Source organism: Thermobia domestica, chromosome 11 (assembly GCF_964235325.1).
Source record: "Thermobia domestica chromosome 11, izTheDome1.hap1.1, whole genome shotgun sequence".
In the NCBI taxonomy this organism is placed as follows: Eukaryota; Metazoa; Arthropoda; class Insecta; order Zygentoma; family Lepismatidae; genus Thermobia; species Thermobia domestica.
In genome coordinates this window covers 199,518,013-199,539,761 of record NC_137464.1, presented here as the reverse complement: position 1 = coordinate 199,539,761, position 21,749 = coordinate 199,518,013, and the positions used below count along the sequence as shown (strand labels likewise).

The 21,749-nt window shown below is 35.6% G+C and overlaps 1 protein-coding gene and 1 long non-coding RNA gene across 7 annotated transcripts in view; one reads left to right on the top strand and one right to left on the bottom strand.

Moving 5' to 3' along the window:
- Nucleotides 1-21,749, bottom strand: part of LOC145664666 (uncharacterized) — an 828,415-nt gene that overhangs the window by 320,162 nt on the left and 486,504 nt on the right. The window lies entirely within an intron of this gene.
- On the top strand, nucleotides 1,010-20,330 carry LOC145663724 (uncharacterized). Its single transcript, XR_014127256.1, has 2 exons — nucleotides 1,010-1,587; nucleotides 19,970-20,330. It is a non-coding gene; the product is annotated as an uncharacterized LOC145663724 (long non-coding RNA).

The following is a 21,749-nucleotide window of genomic DNA, read 5'->3' as shown; positions in this document are numbered from 1 at the left end:
GTGTGTTAAACACCTGCTCACCTGTTCACTTAGTGCGACTGCATGATAAAGTCATTTTAGGAAAAGAGCATCGACACACTACATCCTTTTTATAGCTAAGTCTCCGGAGATGGTGGCTAATTTCCCTCGGGAACCCTCAAGGAATTCTTACCAAACAGGGACTCTGTTTCTGCAGCTTTTGGAGAAGAGAAAGAGAGAAACTTGGGTCGAAGGTAGTTGCTCCGTGTTCCTTCGCCTCAAGACATGCCTAATAGCTTCTAAAGGAGGCAACACACTCCAAAAGAGAAACAAAATCATAAAAAGAAGCGCCCTCTGGCTGAGTTGGTGCTGTTTGCCTTTGAACAAATGAAACTTTCATGTCTGACCTCTGCTTACAAGTGTATGTGTGAGGTGGATTATGTACACATACTTCAAAAGTTGCTGAAGGTTTCATTTCTCTAGAGATCTCCTAGTACACGTGACATTGAACATTCTTGATTTTAATAAGATGGAGAAATTTCAAGTAAATTAAGAAAATTATAGTTCCGGTCCTTTTTTATTTTTAAAGCTGCATTTCTTTTTCTTTTTTATTCTCTTTTCTTTTACTTTTTTCGCCTTTTTTTTTGTCAAACGATTTTTCTCAGCAGTTCGAAGCTATACACAAATGGTAAAACAGTAACAAAATGCGAAATCTGAACGTCATGTACCCAAGAAAATGGTTTGAGAAAATCACTTTTCTTTTTAGCTAAAAGCTGCAAACTTATGGATACGGTCCTGCTTATACCTATGATAATGTCGTCGATATTATAGATACGGCCTTCTGCTTTTACCTGTTAATGCCCCACGGTCAAATGGTTTACCTACTGTTAGTACCGCAATAACTGTGAAATCTACATATGCGGCCCTGTGACTTTGACAGCAGTGTTACACCACAGGTCTCATATTTTCGCAGATATGAGTATTGAATATTTTCCAGATTAGATATGCAACAATGATTTTTCGTTGCGAGTCAACGTATAAAAATGTGTATAACATTCTATTTTACAGAAAAGTTATCATAAATGGACAAACGTATCTCAACTGGAACTGAACTTATTGAAAATACGAGTGGTTTATTTAACTGCAATTTCTATAATTAGACCACCAAAGTGAACAAAGTGACAAAAGAGAGATATTTTCCTCTAATAGTGAAATCAAAGTTAACTGGTAGCAGATCATAGCCGTACCAAGAGAGAATCTAAAGCTAGACATCCCGGAGCTCTAAACTTTTCACTGGATTACTACCAAGTTATTTTAAACAATTTACAGATTATTTGCTTCAATAGTTATTAGGTAAAAATATAAGAATTTCTAACAGAGTCTGCCCAGAAGACAGTAACTCTAATTTTTGAATTCTTATAAAGAAATACACATTCTAACATCTGGCGAACGAATTGGCCATCGTTGTCACAGTCATTGGTAACACGGCTAAGAAGTGCCCTCTCTTGTTGTCTTGTCATTTTGGAATCAGGCCCTGTGACCTTGCAGTAAGAGTCGTCAACATAACGTACAAAATATAAAAAAGGAAGTTATGAGTACGGCGATTTCCATCGGACAAAATGACCAAAGGTAATTAATTTAAGCATTAAAATAAAAGCTCACTTTTTTTCATGATTTGGGCGAATAGGATCTAGGTCTCATCGATATGCATGGGTCAGACCTAATTAGCGTAGAGAAGAAGAAGAGCCTAAACCATATGTCGATAAGGGATTTCAAAATTGATCAACTGGTAACACTTGTATAAGGGCATAAAGGGAATACAGTTTCTGAGAGTGGGCTATTTCTAGCGATTGCATACATACGTGTTGCACGTGTGTAATCGATGGAAACACTTCAGCCCTGGAAAATGAATTAGATTGCGTATACCGGAAGTGACTAACTCTGATTGAGGTCGCTTTCTTTCGTCAAGACGAGTTGATTGATATAGGCCTACAAGTTGCATGTGTGCAATCGCTGAAAAAAACTACCCCTGGGAACTGTACTAGATATCATATACCGGGAATGATTGACCAGAAGTGTCCACTCCGGCACTGATCGTTTTTTATTGTCAAGACGAATTGATTGATATGAATGTTGCATGTATGCAATCGCTGGAAACACCTCAACCCCGGAAAAATAGGGTATATTAAGTACCATGTACCGGAAGTGACCAATTTCGGTATTAGTCGGTTACTCTCGACAAGACAGATTACTTGATATATATGTGTGCAATTGCTAAGATACCCCACCCCTGAAAACTAATTCAATTTAACGTATTTTACCTATTTCTGCGTAAGATGATATATTTCTTGCTAGCACCAAATATCTTCCGAAACACCAAAATTGTAATCTAGTTGAAATATGTATCATTGTAATATATCTATCTATCTCTATCTATCTATCTATCTATCTATCTATCTATCTATCTATCTCTCTCTATATATATATACATTAATGATGAATTTCATCGTACTCTTGGATTTGTATACCACAATATTTGTTAGGATAATTGGTGTATCTTTTTTTAAAAAAAGGAGATATAAACTGTTACATATTGCATAAATAATAAATAAATAACTTCATGGTGTACTTTGACATGAAGTTATTTATTAGTTGAATAAATAACTTCATGATAATGAATACTTATTGTTGTCATCTCAGTATTCACTTCTGCCTCCTAAAAAATGGAACTGGCAATAGTTTCGGTGCATATTAACACTGAGATTCTTCGTGAGTTTATGCACTGGATGTCATATACTCTGAACTGTAAACAGTGTTTTCTTATACTGATGGCCAATTGCCTCGCAACAGCCATAAATTTTCCGTGGTCAAAAGTTGTCACATTAAGAGAAAAGAGCTGAACGAAAGGGTAATATATGTATACATCAACATGATAGAAGAACCATAACTCCAAAAAAGCTGTCAAATAAAGTTCAATGTTTTACACTTACCTTCTGAGTAACAAAGTATATATATCTTTCTAAGTTACTTCAAACTTATGAAAACCTAGCGACAAGTCAACATTTTTCAATACCCTATTAATCTTCCTTTGATAGCCTTTTTTTGCGTATAGTACCCATTACTTGTATGTTATTAACTGAATAGGTAATAAATCATCCAGACATACCCCCCACGTGGCAACAGCGGTGGTATTGGAAGTGCAAAGATCTTATCTATCACGTAATGAGCTTCCATAGAAGTTCGAACTCCTTTCAACGAACTGTTAAGATCTTTATCATGTGGAAGGAGAAGTGCCATGAGACAGAAAAACTTTCAATAATTGTTTTGCTCTTGGAAGTTCGTACCGTGAAAACTGAAGAAGGTTAGGGCACTCTTACGACAAATTTTACCTGTGTTTTTCTTCTGCAATGTCTTTTTGCTTAGATAAATACAATGAAATGGGTTAAAATGAATAGCAGGCAATTTCTAAATTACCGCAAATACATTAACTATGGTTTTATCTTAATTGAATAATGGGTGTAGTTAATAGTAAAGAAGAAATTCAAATAATTCTTACCAAGCAGGACTTTGAGGGGAGAATAAACTTCTGCTGAAAGACATACACAGGGTGGTTCGTTTCCATATGATCAACTTGCAGACAGAGACACCTGAGTAACCCGATTTCACAGCCCAACAAAACTGTACGTATCCGTGTATCAAGTTCTCAGCTGTTATTAGCAGACTGATGGTGTTGTAATAGGCAAAATGCAATCAAGAGAAGTCTCTTTTGGAACGGGTACGCTATGCTTCTTTTTCATATAAACTTTAACATTTCCCACATAATAGAACAGTGTCGAAAGAATGATTTCGTGGCAAAAAAATCCATTGTTATTGTTATAATTAGACATTATGCACAGTAGCCTTTTCCATAGTCTACATCACAAATGAAATAACTTTCCAATCTAGGAGGCCAAGTCCCCCTAAATTTTACTTCCCCCCATAAATACTTGTATGTTAAAATGAATAATAAATAACTTTATTTGACTTTGCTTCCCCACATACTTTTGCAAAGATATTTGAACAAATCCTATACCGACGGATAATTGACCACATCCAACCCATAATCTCACCATATCAACATGGCTTTATCCCACACAAATCAACAATAACAAACCTTGCACTTATCACAGACTTTATAGGAAATTCGTTAGATGTAGGATGTCAGGTTGATGTAATATATATAGATTTTGAAAAGGCATTTGACAGAGTCAATCACAAGGTACTATTACATAAGCTAGGCGAATATAATTTCTCTTCTCCCTTGATCAAGTTCTTTTCATCATATTTAAATAATCGAAAACAAACTGTTATCTACAAGGAATATAAATCATCTGATTATATTGCATATTCTGGAATTCCCCAGGGCTCTAATCTAGGTCCGTTATTGTTCCTTTTATTCATTAACGATCTTCCTGATCATATATTATTAAGTAACAAATTGCTTTTTGCTGATGACCTCAAAATATACGGTAGGATAAAGACCATCCATGACTGTCTCGATTTACAACGTGACATGGAAAATATTGCTAATTGGTGTTCTCTTAACAAACTTAATGTAAACATAAACAAATGTAACATTTTATCGTTTACCAGAAACAAAAGTCAAATAGAGTTTGATTACTCAATGAATCAGATCTTACTAAATAGATTAAATTCAGTCAAAGATCTTGGAGTTATATTTGATACGAAACTGACATTTATTAACCATATAGAGAACATAGTTAACGAATCTTTCAAGATGTTAGGGTTCATAATTAGAATTGGAAAGGAATTTAACAATAGTACTACACTAACAAAAATGTATTATGCCTATGTGCGATCAAAACTGGAATATGCTGCTGTGATTTGGAACCCATCACAACAGCAATACAGACACCAACTGGAAAAGGTCCAATCTAAATTTATCAAATATTTGACGTACAAGACAACTGGAATCTATCCATATTATGAAAATTATCTAACATTAATAGACAACTTCTGTATCCCTACACTTGAACAAAGGCGAAATGTGACAGATTTGATTTTTCTCCATAAAATAGTACAAAACGAATTTAACTGTACAGATCTCATATCAACATTAAATTTTCATGTCTCGACACTTAAAACTCGTGCTAATAACTCTGGTCTGTTTTATTGCAAAAAAGCAAGGACCAACGTATTATTGAAATCACCATTTTGGAGAATGTGTTCTACTTATAACAAAATATGTATCAAACACAAAGAAATTGATATCTGCAATATGAACTCTATGTTTAAGAAAACTATTGTAAATGTATTATGTAATACACCAACACTATAATTGGGCTTATGCCTGTTGTGTTGATGGCAAATAAATAAATAAATAAATAAATAAATAAATAAATTTTCACGGTAGACTTACAAATGAGCTATAATATGTTGATGAACTATAATTTGGTTGGATCGGGCCCCCCAACTTCTACCGCCCCCCGTACATTTTTGAGCTGGCTACCGGCCTGTTCGAAAGAGTGTGTCAGTGAAACTCACAAGACCTATGAAAAAATCCTGGATATGACTACGTATGAGAATTCACTAACCCAGCATGTTATTGCTACACGATTAGGTAAGCAATAAGTTCTATTTGTTCGAATGGAAATGAATCTTCTTCTGGATAACAGGAGAAATGTAATATGTTAAACAAAAATTAGAACGAAAGACATTTCTCATTTACATTGGAAAAAAAATAATTCGCATAATTTAAGTAATATTATAAGTAGTAGTCCTATAGGATAGAAGTTATCACTTATATTGCAAGAAGTCACAAATGTCCAAATTACTATAATTTTCACAGCTAAACTACAATATACTTAGCCATCCATGAACTTTGTATATTAATTTAATTGGAGAACAGTTTATTTCCACTTTACTTGAAATCCATTTTAGTATTGAGAGTACTGTACAACAGTTTTTTCTTCTTCAATAGTCTATACACAATCCGTTTCATATTATTTTTTAGTCCATTTTAATTTTCTTTAAAAACATTATTATACTTATGATATTAACTTTGCTACGCACACTCTTTTATAAATTTTACAAATAAATATTTCAGCACATTAATTAATATTTATGCATATTAATTCTTTTTGTTGAACGTTAATAATAAAAGCCAGCAATATGGTGAAAAGTAATTTAATATGCAGGAAGGATGTGAAGCATACATAATCTTACAACAGTTTGCGCCAACCATATTTTAAAGTAGATTAAGAGTCTGGCGGGCTACTCGTCTATTGCAGCATCCCGTCTCCGGAGGAAATGTCGCCCCTATAGCAAGTAAAGAGCGCTTCAAACTGTCAACTGGAGAATGACTTTTCTTACTGCCAATACTCTCAAGCACTGCCGCAGTTCGTAATCCAAAGGATTAAGGCAGCGTTTCCCAACCTTTTCAACTTGCGGCACACTCCAGGGTAACTTGAATTCTCGCGGTACACATATTGTTGTTGTTGTTGTTGTTATTATTATTATTATTATTATTATTATTATTATTATTATTATTATTATTATTATTATTATTATTATTATTATTATTTGAAAATATAAAATACTGTAGTAATTTTTTCTGATTACTGACATCCTTCTCACAGAGAAGAAAGCTCGATCACTGGTTTTTTCCCCGTGGTAAATAATTATGCTTATTTTTCATTTTCATTTAAAAATAGAAAACAATTGCAATCAGATATAGAACTCAAGTTGTTAAAAATACACTTTCTTTTTCGAAAACTGTGTCCAACCTTTCATTAAGAAGGAGGATCACTAAATAACGAACGAACAAACAAATCTCTTTTACTTTTAAAACACAAATGTAGGTAATTCGTATGCATGTTTACTTTGCCGGAAGGATTGAATAATATTTAAAAAAAATTCAAGTTACGAAATAGTCTGCAACAATAAAGAAGCAATAATGGACAAAACAATGATAACAAATACTTTTTTCAAAATTAAAAATGTACAGAAAAATGTTCTACAGGAAAGTAACAGTATGGAACTTTAAATTTTAGATTCATAGTAGTAATGTGAAATACAAATATACTTTTTTCTCTGTGTCGTGAACAGCAACCCATTTGCGGCACACCACTGTGCCGCGGCACACCGGTTGGGAAACGCTGGATGAAGGCCAAGTCTGCTAGAGGGCCAGTTATCAATGGATATAAAGTCAGACACATTGTCTTTCAGCCACTGTTGGGTTGATTTCGAATTGTAGGCAGAGCCAAAATTTTGCTGGAAACATTCCATTCAGATGTTCTCAACAAGGTAGTAAGTCTAAAAGTCAATTCTTTTATTACAAGCTATAGCACAGTGTTTTGGTACACTTGAGAACCAATTTTCCCGCTTTTCTCAAGAAATGAAGACCTGTGGTGCCAGTATAGCTCACTCCTTATAGCACAATGACTGACTTGGGATGATAGGCTCTCTGGATTCTCGGAAGTTTATTCCTGACTTCCCGAGGTAATAAGGCATACATTTTATGATTTTCGAGATTGAATCTCTCTTCGAAAATGAACAATTCCTGATTGGTGAAAAGAAATTGTTTATGCCCATTATTCTTACCGAGTTGTTCACATTTACACGACCTTTGTGCCTTCAGACGCGATGTTAGAAAGTGTCCCGTTCACCGTCGGTAAGCTCGAAGTCCAAAATTGCCCCTGAGTAGTTCGGACATCGCTCACTTAGAGATGTTCATATGGCGAGACATCATTCCTTGTGTCCGTACGTCATTTCTCCTGACACGCTCCGCCACTGCTTTAATAGCTCTGTTGTCTTGCATTTCGTGTACGGGCTTCTCTCGAATGATCCTGAACGGACCTAGTATCAACGAACTGCTGAATTGTGGGATACGTAAATATGCGACTGATTTTCAGGTTTTGGTGTGTGTTGAAAATTTCACTTGCTGGTCATTATGTGTAGCACTATCACTGCTACTCGGTTTTATCAGGTTGTTCCATTGTCTCTATACAATTACGTGTCTCCCTTTCTATAGCAGCACTCACTATGAATTATCACACATTCCACCGCCAGATTTGTTGAGTCCCCTCACAATGGACAGTGTTACAGCCTCTGAAACTTTTAACAATATCTAGAGCCTGAAGTTAGTTTGTAAATTAGAGATAATATTTATGCTTTGGTCATTTAGTCATTTCGCCATAAATGTAGACTTCACGTACCAATTTCAAGGTCACAAGTAAGACTTTGAAAAATCAGTTATCAGTAATACTATATCACATGACAAACAATACTGCATGCTTACTCACATATTGACACAAAAAAAAATCAATTTAAACGGCTAATTAAATTGACGTAACAGAGTAAACACACTAAATCTTTAATCTTTGACGTTCTAAATGTACAGAAGCATATTAATTAAACCACTCTTGCTAATAACGTCGCATTACATATTTGTCAAGACACAAACGACCTAATAAGTCCTTTTTTCGTAACATTTTTGTTTTTGTGGTTTTCTGCGAGAGTGAACCTGATGAAAGTTTTGCAGTTAACGAAATGAGAAAGACGTAGGTGAAGAAGAAACAAGAAGCAAAACAAAACTGTGAAACAAGTTAATCATAGAACAAAAAACAAAGAGCACAGCGTTGCCAATTGGTTCATTGTGGATGGTGGTTACAAACAGTGTTGTTGTTTTCTACATTTCTTCTTTTCTTTCTGTTCTTATTTTTTTTTGTTTTTTGTTTTCGTTTGTGTTGTACGTAGATATTGGAAATTCGCGTCACGCTATCTTGTGGTATTCCCAAGAGGATTTCGTTTCATAGAAACAGGAGAGCAGCATTTCTAAGGAAGGTCACGCTTCATGCAACAGGCCTTGAGGAAAAAAAAGTACGAATATAAGAAGTTTTTTCTCCATGTTACCCTAACAGCCATATCTTCAAAGCTCCTTTCCGTTTGTAGTGTTTGTTACTATACGTGAACGAACATTCACTCATATATATATATATATATATATATATATATATATATATATATATATATATATGTATGTATGTATGTGTGTGTGTATGTGTGTGCATGTATTTGATGGTGGTTGGTCATATATGCGAGATAGACGGAGATAACATTCTGGGATAACCTGGGTTATCTCTAAAAAAATTTAGGTTCTACAAAGACTGCGTTATAAATATACCCCATATGTTCAAAAGAAGTGGGTCGTCTATTTAAAAATAAAACACATGTTTTATTCATGTACACTGTTCTGCATCTAACATAATAGCAGTGGGTTAGTATTCGTGCAGAGGTTGCATTTGTATAGTCTATGCATTAGTTTTACTTAACGAAATAGTATTTAATATTAGAGCTATCAGCGTAGTTATAAATAAAAAAAAGGAGGGATACGTGTATACATCAAGTAGTTACATCTAAATATCAAAATGTCGTTATAACAACAGTGAATACTTTCATACAAAAGAGTTTTCAACACTAGTGTCGTTTCAGATTTTGCTGGGGGGAGGAATGAAATGAAATCTTTCACTCTAACATCCCACGATTATGCAGAGACAATTATTAAAGTAAATTAATGATGATGGAAGAATTGGTGAAATGAGAAATTGGGAGGAAACGGAAGTATCCCGAGAAAACCCATGGACACTATGTTATCCACCGTGATTTTACTTGGCCGGGATCGAACCAAGGATTCCACGCACCAGAGGCAAGCGCTTTACCACTGAGCCACTGAGCCTGCTGGAGGAGAAGACAAGATTGCCCACCGTTTTCCGTTTTACATTAGTATATTAATATACAATTTATTTTAAGCATGTGTTTTTTAAACTCGAGAAGGGAGCTGTCCACCTCATGCCCTCCCTAAACGACGCCTCTGGTTTTCAATAATTATAAGTAGTATTGTGTAACTGTTATTGGATTATTATATGTATTGTGTCACCGTTAGGTAAACTGAAACAACAAGAGACACAATATACTTCACCAGAAAGCTGCCAATAATTATTATTGGCATACTTTTTAATAGCATGAAAATTAGTTTCTCCCCATTTTCTCGAAAACTACGCATGTGAATTTATCCTCAAGCATGGCGGTTTGTTCAGCTTGATGTGATATATCGAATGTTATGCGTCAACATTGCATAGAGGAGGATCAGAAACTAAGGGTTACAAGACCGATAATTCTGGACTTTCGTTATGAGGGGAGTGTGTGGTAATTTTAATACGTGGAGTTGGCAACTGTGAAGAGTTTCAGCCACCTGCCATCTATGGCAGCAGTTGTAGGTAAACACAAATGACGACTCGTTTGAAAAACTGGTCTCGGTAAGAAGTCCGCTCAGTTATTGGATTTCTTTCGGCGAAACGTGAAACCGTGGTTGAAATTCACCGGCAAGTGGTAGAGGTTTACGGAGAAACTGTAATGTCTCTCCAGCATGTCGCAGAATGGTATCGAAAGTTTGCAGCTGGTGGAGAAAGAGTCACCGATGAGAAACGCAGTAGCCGACCACCACACTGGGACATCATCAGGTACCTTTCTTATAGCCTGGACCTCGCTTCAAGCAACTTTCACTTATTCCCGCACTTGAAGGAGCATCTAGGAGGCCGTCGCTTCGTTTCAGAGGAGGAAGTGAAACACTTCGTGACACCGTAGCTGAATACGCAAGAACAGGAGGGAATCTTCAAACTCATCCCACGATGCGACAACTGAATGACAAGATATGAAGACTATGTCGAAAAATAGCCTAATGTATGTACTATGTGTTGTCTGTATTGGTTGTATAAAATAATATATACACGTTTCACTGCAGGCTTTGTAACCTTACTTTCTGATCACCCCTCGTAGATGACCATGCAGTATGCATCAGCATGAGTTTCATCTTTGGTGGTTGTCGCACAGCATCGATTTTTTAGGATTACAAAAAATCGCTGTTCTCGATTTCTCGAAGTCGCACAGCATCGATTTTTTACGATTACAAAAAAATCACTGTTCTCGATTTCTCAAAAACTGCGTATAATCTTTTGCACTCATTCCTACCATTTTGTTCAGCTCGATAAGATCTAACAATTGGAACGTGCCTCATCGTTTGACATTCCCCCCGCCCCTCCCCGGTAAAACGGTAATAATATTGTAGAAATTACCAAAGATTTTGTTATATTAAATTTTCAAACTGTGCTATGAATAAGTATCGAAGTTTTATAAGAAACGGCTATATCCGTCTGTCTGTCTGATTGTCTGTCGACAGGTATGTACGATAGTTGTCTGGAAAGTATTTCTTCTATTTCTATCGGAAATGGAAGAAATCTACCACTTTTGCTTTCAATGTTGATTACTATAGGGCAATAACGAGAAACAGTAGCGAGAGATGATTTTTTTTTTTGGTATCGATTCAATGTTCGAAGAATCTTTCGTTATCTTTACCCTTGTTTTGGTCAGCTAAAACTGGAAATGGTTGAAATCCGCTGCAAACTCCAGTTTCAACATTGATTCCACACAGGAAACACTGTTGTCGATGGCAAGAAACAGTTCTTTGATGTGAATTTAATATTCCAATAATACGCCGGATATCGGCCATATTATTGTAACCGGAAGTTGTAGCCAGTCTTAATATTGAATTTTCAAAGAAGAAAAACGTTAACAGATAATGAGAAATTGTCGCTTATTGTCTGTCTCCTTTTTCGATTATTGATTCGGGAACTAATAAATCACTTGTTTAGAATATTGGACCACTATAGTTTCAAAATATAGCTTAATTTCACGCTACGAAATTCACTTCTTATTATTTATTAACATGATTTAAGAGACAGCCATGAAATCATATTACACAAACGAAACAATTAGTATTAAAATATCGGAAGAAAGTAATCCAGAATCTGACCCTGTTGCTTACAAGCAACATCGCTTTCTGCTGCCTTATACGCACAAATCATAACTTCAGTGATCGATTAATTTGGCATTACTGGTTTCATACAATATTCACACATTTGATTTGCGGATCACTTGTTTATATAGTTGTAATCTTTATCAACAGGTGACAATTAAATTCATCACTGTAGAGGCTTTATTTCTAGAGTTCTAGGAAAGTTTATTTTATTTATGTTTCTCACTATGCAGGGCCGTGCCGTGGAAAATCAGCGCCCGGGGCAAGAGTATACGACGGCGCCCCCATACATATATTCTAAGCATTTTTTCCTATCTTTTTCCTTTTTTCTCCCGAATTTTTCGCCCCCTTACTTCGGCACCGGGGTCGTCGCCCCGCTTGCCCCCCACGGCACGGCCCTGTCACTATGTACACTGAGAAAACAAACGTATGTAGCGTACGTAAAAACGTAGGTTATATGTGTAAATCCTGTAGTTTTTGGACTTAACTGACAGCAAACGTATAACTGAAAATTTATATTTTATGCGTACTTTCCTTACAAGTGTTTCAAATAAATGTATTTTCCATACGAACGGAAGAACTGTATATAGGTGATCAGGATTTTCATATACAGATGGATGTATGTAACATATAGCTGACGTATGTAGCATACGTATATGTATATAATATACGGAAGGCTGTTAGATGTCAGGCATCCTGCAACGGCATGAGATGTAACATCTAAACTCGAAAAGTATGTAGCATATGGATATCGTATGCATCGTACTGATTTTCGTAGTAAACATAAGGATTCCGTATATTTGTACAATATACCGCTGTTCGAATAACGGAATTTTTTTTTCAGTGTAGGAAGATATTTCAATGAAACTGCTGCTAATTACTTCTGAAAAATGTTCCTAATTATAATTGATCATATGACGATCAATATTACTCAGTAACAACCCATCATTAGCTATTTTCAGACAATGTTTCTGAGAAGTATATATTGAAAATACAAAAATACTTTAATATTACGAAATCATGGTCAGAAATACTGTTTTCAACCATAAAAATACACTATAACATTTTTACGGAAGCTTCTTAATGCTTGGGAATTAAAACATTAAAGTATTTACTTATGAAACTGAAAAAAAAAAGTCTGAAAAGTATTTAGGAAGGATAGGCGGCAGAGGGATCGAAACCGAAATATCGCAAATTGGAACTGAGAAAGCTAATCTTTCAATTTATGCTCCCTTGGCAAAAAATAAAATGAAAATAAAGAGAAACTGTTCTTGTCTTAGTAGCAGTATTATACTAGTAGAATCAGAAGTAAAAGTTGTTGAAAACCATTCAAAATGCTCGTTCTGGAAGAAATACATTTAATTTGAATCCCGTTTTCCTTTACTTGAGGTAAATTTTTAACTAGCAGAGAATATAGATACAAGCCACTTTGAGGTTAGTGTTATCATCATTTCGTTTGCTTTCAATCTAGTAACATCACAATGATGAACATCGACTTGCAATTTACTAATTCAAAGATGATTTCACTATGTAACAATCTCTAAGATCTATGTCCCACAAGCTGTTTACAGTAAATGGTGACTTTCAAATTTTCCATCGGTGTACCAAAACAATACTACCTTATGTCGTACGCACCATCAACAGCGACTAGCGTACCACCAGTGGTACGCATACCAAAGTTGAGATGAGAACCCTCATAATAGTATCCCATAATGTTATACACGCAAAATTCCATAATGCGTGTATAACATTACAGAACATGACGTGTTAGGTATCGAATCGCCTCTCTTCGTTCTCCAATTGTTCAGTATTCCTCGTTTTTACCGTATGTTTACCTAGTGTTTTTAAATCGCTTCAGTTCTTTTGTGTAGCTTTCCGTGTTTCTTTTAAACCAATATTCATGAAACTTCGTTAGAAGGCAACCATTCGGTCGCGAGTGTTATGTGTGTTGCATAAGATTCAGGCGAACATGGATTAAAAAAATATCAGTTCAACAGGGTGCAGTTGCGTCAGTGGTACGGGGAATAAGTAATTATGAATTAACTGGTGACGGTGTGCACGGTAAAATCTAACCAAGCTTCCTTTTATTATAGGTTTTCATTGGATTATCCTTCGCTTATTTTAATTCAAACCACTTGCTTCATCCATCTTGCTTTGGCAGAAACTTAATTGGTGAATGCTGTGATACCAACAAACCTTGACACAGCGTCCTTATTCACGATTTGTTCTTGCGCCATGTCTACTGGAACACGAGAAAAGACATGTAGAGCGTTTGATGGATAGTCTTCCTTCAGAAAGAGCTTTTCTGGTGCCTGGGCATGTCTCTTTCACGTTAAGAAGCTTCAGAAGGTATAATGTCATCCAACGAGCGTAATTGGGCCTATTACACTTAAAGAAAATGGGATACATTTTTTCTATGGCTTGCATATACTTGTCAACATTACAGATTCTGTATGATCTACAGAAAAAATTGTAAATTTCCACGAAATCTATGTACTTTCGAAATAATTGTGCAGTTTTACCATGCAAACCTTTTCTTATCTTGTCTGTGAAAGCTTTGTATTCGTCATACAATTGCGTTACATCGTGATCACTCAAATTCTTATTGTTAAGGCATCCTCTGTCAAATTTTGGTTTCAAATTATTACTTGTTCTTTGATCTCTTCTAAATTCAAAAGCATGCCTTCATCACTTGTTTGTAAGAACTTGCTGAAGTGACTTCGTTGCAACACTAGTGTTAGTAATATGTGAAGGCATTTGCATCTGTTGTAATGCGTTCCCTTCATGAACCCTTGGAGTGAACCAGAAGCCAGAACTCCACTTGCAATTAAAATATGTTATATTCCAGATCCGTCAAGGAAAATAGCCGAGCGCACCAAAGAACGATAATTCAATATGAAACGAACCAAAGCAAGTGAAGATGTCTTCGAAACGAGGACTCTCCTGGTTTTGTATTAAAAGAGCCAGCTTTGCTATTGCTGGATCATAGTGACGAAGCGCAAAGGATTGTCTGCATTGAGAAAAAAGTTTCTGCGATATTTTTAGTGTTTCAAGAACATCTGTCCTGGTGGGTGGTAAGCTAATGTTTTCCATGGTTGCAATTCTTTAAACTGGTAACAAATCGACCATTGTTTTTGAGTTCCAATCTATCCACATTGGTGTATTTTTACCAGTACATGAAATCAAAATATTGTTTTGTTATCAAACACAACACACACACGTACACAAAGACTCGAACAATCATCAGCAGTACTCCTTGTTAAGCTTCTTTAAACAATATTATTTAAACAACACTTTGTTCCCTCAACTTTCAGAGTACCTTCTAAACACGCGAAACTACTCTTAAATCTTGAATGTTTAACGTCTTCATAGTAGATCGCTGAATTTCCCTTCAAAACACACAATAAAAAGCCAGTACTTTCCAGAACACGACGCAACACAAGAGAACACGGCGCCTAGCAGACTACCAACGTTAACGGCGCGAATGGCAGTTTTTCTGATTATTCTTTCTAGAATCTTTTGGTAAAAAAAAATGTTTGTATAATCATTATAAACACCCAGCATTCTCAATTTCTAAGACTGTTTACACAGCTTTAGTGATAATATTCATTAAAGAAATAAAACAAACACTATTCAGTATTTACAAGTATTTCTGAAATGAAACCAAATACAGTGGTTTGCTTTGTATAGATCTAGAACTACACTATGACCAACCTAAAACTGAATATCTCGGTCACTTTTTCAGATACAATAATGATATTGATACCGTTGGAAAGGTCAGATTCTGCTCCATCTCGTTTATTCCAGGCTGTTTTCCTCTGTCTCTAGTGGTTTCAAAAATATTTGTCATGAAAGGAATATAGTGAAGCAAAAGGAACTAAATTCTAAGCAAATTAAGAGTCATATTTAAAAATGGCGGCAATATATGTAAACACCAATGACTTGTAATACTTAGGAGATCCATTACCATTATTTTGGCACAAGAACGAAGTTGGAAAGTTACTTCATTTGTTGGAAAGTTACCCTCATTTAAAGACTATGCTGTAAATTGTGACGGCGACCATATTGATGACGTCATATTTCAAGCCCCTACCACTGATTTTCAGTAAGACTTTCATATTTTAATTGTGTAGGTGGTAGGCTTTTAGAAAAACACTGGTGCTTTTGGGTATCAAAGGTAAATATAACCTCCCTTAGCTCTTACAAGGAGACTTATCGATTTGAATGAAACTTTGCACACTTGCAGAACATCGGAAAATAATCGACAAGTATTTTTCTGTTTCGGCAATGGTGAAGATTTAAGGGTGGAAATCACCCGTTGAAGGTTAGGGGTGGTCTCTACGCATAGACCGAAAATAATCATTTAATTTAGAAGAATACATACTGCCAGGAGTTTAGGACAGCTGATTCAGAATCTGACATCAAAATTAAAAAATCAAAATGGCAGATCCAATATAGTGATTACAGTTACAAAATGTCTTCTGGTTTGAAATTCTCTGCAGTTAGCCAAAAACAATTATAGTTAACAGGGATTACTGCGAGGAGGTTGCAGACCAATTTGAAACCCCTTTCTGTGCTTATTTTAATGGGATGCTTGATTAAAGTGAGGTTCTGCATTTCTCACTATAGCGTTTACACGGACACAAACAGTAGAATGTGTGGCACACTCAATAAATCTATGACTCATAGCTACACCATACAGCCTTTAATTTCTGAAAATGGTGTTATTACCGTTGTTAATTATTTTGCAGGAAAAGAATGGAACATTTGGCCCTATAGTCCAAAACAACCTCTTCAAATCTGAAAATGTCCTGTGTGAAAGCACGAAATTCAAGAAAATTAACATCAGGTCTTATGAGATCATGGTTTTAAGAGGTTTTTCTCCCAATGTTTAATATAAAGTCTATTTTGTTATTACATTCGTGGAGTGGTTACAATACAAAAACTTTTCAACCTATTTTACGAACAAAAGAGTACCTCAAAATAGAAACCATTCTGCAGTAACAGCTGGTAGGGTGCAGCCTCTTGATGTGTTCGTCTTTAGGCCATGGAAAAAACTTCTTGATACACTTTACTGATATTGTTCTCTACAACTATAACATAAATTTATATCTCCATAATAGTTTATTTTAGATCCAAATCACTGATTCATAATCAGTTTTCTTCTCCCAGATATGCAAATCTTATTAGATATGCGTGATACAAAAACAGTTATTTGGAAGATGACTTGTCACAGTTATTGCTGTAATAAGGTAAGCTTGGTGTAAACAATGTTTAAGAGTCACACAATCTATATTATAAAAGAGAACGTACAAATCCTTTGTTCCCTCATCACGCTAATACGGCTGAACCAATTTCTTTTATTTTTGGGGGGTTATTAGGATTTGGACCCTAGATGGTTTTTATCATATCACTTTAATTTTTAATTACCAGTGTCTTGAGATAATTGACCATTCAAGTGTCCATAACGTACAAATCCTTTGTTAGTTCATCATAGGTATAAAAATAAACGTATTTATATGCAACCCGCATGACCGTGTCACTCGGCGGGTTAACATAAATGACAGGCGCTATAATGTTAACATTTACTGCAATTTGAAAGCGAAAAAGTAAAAATTATCTAAGTAACAAAGTTTATTGCGTTCCGGGGTGACCGCAGCGAAGCGGGGTGAACGCTGCTAGTATTTTATAATGAAATATCATTACTGTTAAGCGTTTTCTCAATAAATTCATAATTATAACAATTGACGGTATATGAAGTTCTGACATAGTGACAAGGGGAATCACTATATATATAAGTACCCCGAATAGGGAGAGGTGCAGAAACTCACTTTAATAAAGCATTCCGTTAAAATAAAGGAGTTTCAAAACTATAGAAATGGGTTTCAAATAGGTCTGTAACCTTCTCGTAGTAACCGCTGCCAACTATATATATATATATATATATATATATATATATATATAATTTTTTGGCTAACTGCAGAAAATTTCAAACCAGAAGACATTTTGTAATTGTAATCACTATATTGGATCCGCCATTTTGCATTTTGTAATTTTGACGTCAGATTCTGAATCAGTTGTCCTACACCCTGGCAGTATGTTTTCTTCTATATTAAATGCTTGTTTTCTGTCTATAGTTGGGAGATCCTCCGTGGTTAAGCGGTTAGCGTACGACCGGCGTGGAAGACCCGGGTTCGATTTCTGGCAGGAGCTCATGTGGTTCGGATTCCACGTTAATCAGTAGGTCCCGTCCTATATAGCCTCGCTGCTGCAAGGACGTTAAACTCAAAATCAACTAAAATCAACGGATACTTGGAGACTACCCCTAATGTTCAAGGGGTGGTTTCTACTTTCTACCCTTAAATCTTCACCATTGACGAAACAAAAAAAAAAAAGTGTCGAGTGTTTTTCGATGTTCTACAAGCGTGCAAAGATTCATTTAGTTTGGTGAATGACACTTCCGTAAGTCTTCTTGTTAGACTAAGATGTCCAAGATTACATTTACAAGCATATAACAACGTTGTAATTATTCAGTTTATACATACACGTTTGATTTTAATATACTAATTCTTTTGCCCAAGTCTTCCTACCTCTGTACACTAACGGTTAAAATCGCTCTGTACTTCTTTTGCTATCAAACAGGAAAGTTGCGCAACGAGCGACACCTATTACCTTGACCGGGTACTAACGAATTTGCGTTTCTCATAGAGTGACCTTTTCTTGAATTACAGAAATAAATAGAATTCTTAACGTTGTATTTTCTCTATTCTAGTTGAGCTCACTCGTGGCTAAGCGGTTAGCATACGCGCCTTTGGCTTGGGAGACCCAGGTTCAGTTCTCGGAGGGAGCTCATGTGGTTCGAATTCCACGTTAAGCTATGCTGAAAGGAACACTAAACTGAAAATCAAATCAAATATCTATTCTAGTTCTTTAGTTTCCGGGCTACAGCATAACTTTTTGATGTGCAGGGCGGAAAAAACTCGATTCTGCGCGTGCTCTGTTTTTTAGTAACCATGTCGAATTTTTATTAGGATAAGTGGGACAGAACCTAACTTTAGACTGTACATTTTTACAAGATAAAACAGTTTCCTGTGTAATTAAGAAGTATTGCACTTTTAACCTTTGGATTTAGTACGTCCAAGCTACGAATATACCATTTCTTTAATGATTTACTGAACTACGCATTGTGGCATCTTTAGCAACATTCTATAAAACTCTAATGGCGCGCAAGATCGAATACTGCTGTCCTATATGGACTATGGCCGCACATATCTCTAGACTTGATTCTATTCTCAATTTCTGTATTGCTATAGTACACTTTCGTGTCCTCCACTTCGAATATTATCTTGCAATATCTTGATTTCCAGACTCCTGGAGTACGTAGAAACAACTCTGACCTGAAATTCGGAAATCCTACTTCAGGAACTATCCTTACGTGTCCCTTCCCGCATAATCTGGAATACCCACCTATTCTATCTTGCCCGCCCTAGGTTGGCAATTATACAGAATACACGGAATATCGAGCTATTTTAATCATCTAACAAATGAGATGGGCATTTTTTCGAGCTATCCGGTGCTTAACAGAGCAATTATACACGTGTTAGCCAAACAATATTACTTTTGCACTCTTTGTTGACACTATTGTTTTTCCTATTTGTTAACATTTCCCTGTGTAAAATGTATCTGGGAATTTGTTCAATAAATAAATATTATATTGCTGCCATTCCAATGATTGCAAATGAAGACAGGGGTCTGGTTCAAATCCTGACTGAGGTTTTGCCAGGTTTTCTTCTCCGTTTCACCAGGTGAATGCCGAGAGATATCTTAAATATTGGCCCTGACCAAGTTCTTTCAATTGTTGTGATTATTGTTGACTGTTAATTATTATAATTAAAATGGTCAGTAGATTTGTTTCTTGAAGTTAAATAAATAAGTAAAAAGATATTGATTTCTCATTTAGACCTACATACCGCGCCGTCCTTAACCAATTAGTTTTAACATACATTTATCTCGATTAAGTAATTTAAATAAAACAGAAAGAATGTCGCAATAAAAATGACTGTTTACGTTTTATTCTTACGAATATAAGTTGTCCCAATCTAGCTGTATTAAATATTTTTCTTTAACTTTATTTTCCAGAATGCAAAGGAACAAAGTGGTACCAAAACTGGAAGTCAACAACAAACACTGACCTACTTCGTATGTTGCATGAGGGCGGGAGAGGCGACAGGGGTCGGAGGATTCGGACGATATATGCGGAGATTTTCAACGCCCCTTTCACCAGTCTCAATGGCGTCTCAACGCTGTTGGTCTCGGCGCCACAGGAACTGGGCTTTTGAAGATTGGAAACGACCACGGCATTTTGAACCAGCATCAACCACTGGTTCCATTTCACAGTGTTGCCATACAATGCATAATAATAGTATTATTAATCAAATTGTATCGTAACAGAGGAGACATTTGGGCTCAGTAATTCTCAAAGTAATTGAGGGAAATTTGCAAAGACAATTTAAGTTTTTTGAGGAAAGAACTCCTTTCGTTTAATCTGTAAGAAAACAGGCATTTTATATTACAGAGGAAACAGGCTGCCAATAATTGAACTCAAAATATAATAAATTTGAAAGCGAAAAAATATATATGTCTGATTGATATACTAAACATTATAGCCTAAAAAACGTGACAGGTACATTCCACAAAAATACCAAGGAAAAATGTGGATATTTCCATTACTCTTAAATTTCTATAGTGATTCTGAATGTTCCAAAGTAGGCAGACGACCTGTGTGTTGTGCAAGGGACATCTTTTGGCCATATTTTTTATGTATAAATATTACATTTTGCATACACAATATGAAATTTTACGTTAATACCTAATCATTCCCAAAATAATACCAAATCTGTCACGACACCAATAATCAACTTGATCAAGTTGTTTAAGTTATACAGGGTTAATAATAGCTGCAATATGGGCATTTACTTGATACTATATATGAACACGTCACATCTAGGATTATTGTGAATCTATTGCCACATCGCTCATTAAATTCTATTAATCTTTTTAAGTACTGCATGAGAATAAAGAACTTTGCACGTACACGTGCAACCTTTGGGGAGTAAATATTTCATATCAAAATGGAATAAAACATCTAAATCAGGGTTTCTCAACCTGTGGTACGCGTATCATTGCTGGTAAGAGAGCCGCGTTTGGGGGGTACATACGACTTATGCTGTTATCAATAATTAATATTGCTTTGGTGCTACGCCTCTGAAAAAGGTTCAGAACCTTTGATCTCAATTAATACCGTTAGATTGGGAGTGGGGGAGGACGACAGTAAGTCCTTTTGAAGATAAAATTTTCTAACCAATCCTGGTTACTTGGAGATACAATCTTCAAATCAACATAGATCTTTTGCTGCTTAATTTAGAAGCTACGACTTCAGCAAGGTATTTTTTTTAGGAATTGTTCAAAAAGCATGTCTGTGAAACTATTCGATATCTGCATCAATTCAACAGCAAAAGGAGAGAAAAGCATAACCGCACTGTAAAAAATTTCGCCTTAAATTTACTGACCGATTACCGTCAACTCTCGCTGCCATCCGATTACCCTAAATTTTACGGACCACCGTTTTTTCATAAAAACGGCAGACTGTATATTTAGAAGCAAAATAATATTGACCGTATTTAGAAACAAATTTGGTACCGTATATTTTACGGTAATTTACCGTAATATTTAGGGGTCGTTTTTTTAAAAAAAAAAGCACAGGTGTGTTATTACCGTACAAGATTTACGGTAATAATACACCTGTGCCCTCTTGCTAGATCCAGTAAGAATTCTTGCTGGTCAATATATATTGACCAAATTTTCATCGAATTGCTGGAAACTGTATCAGTACACACACTGGCTAGCAATAATTTTTGCT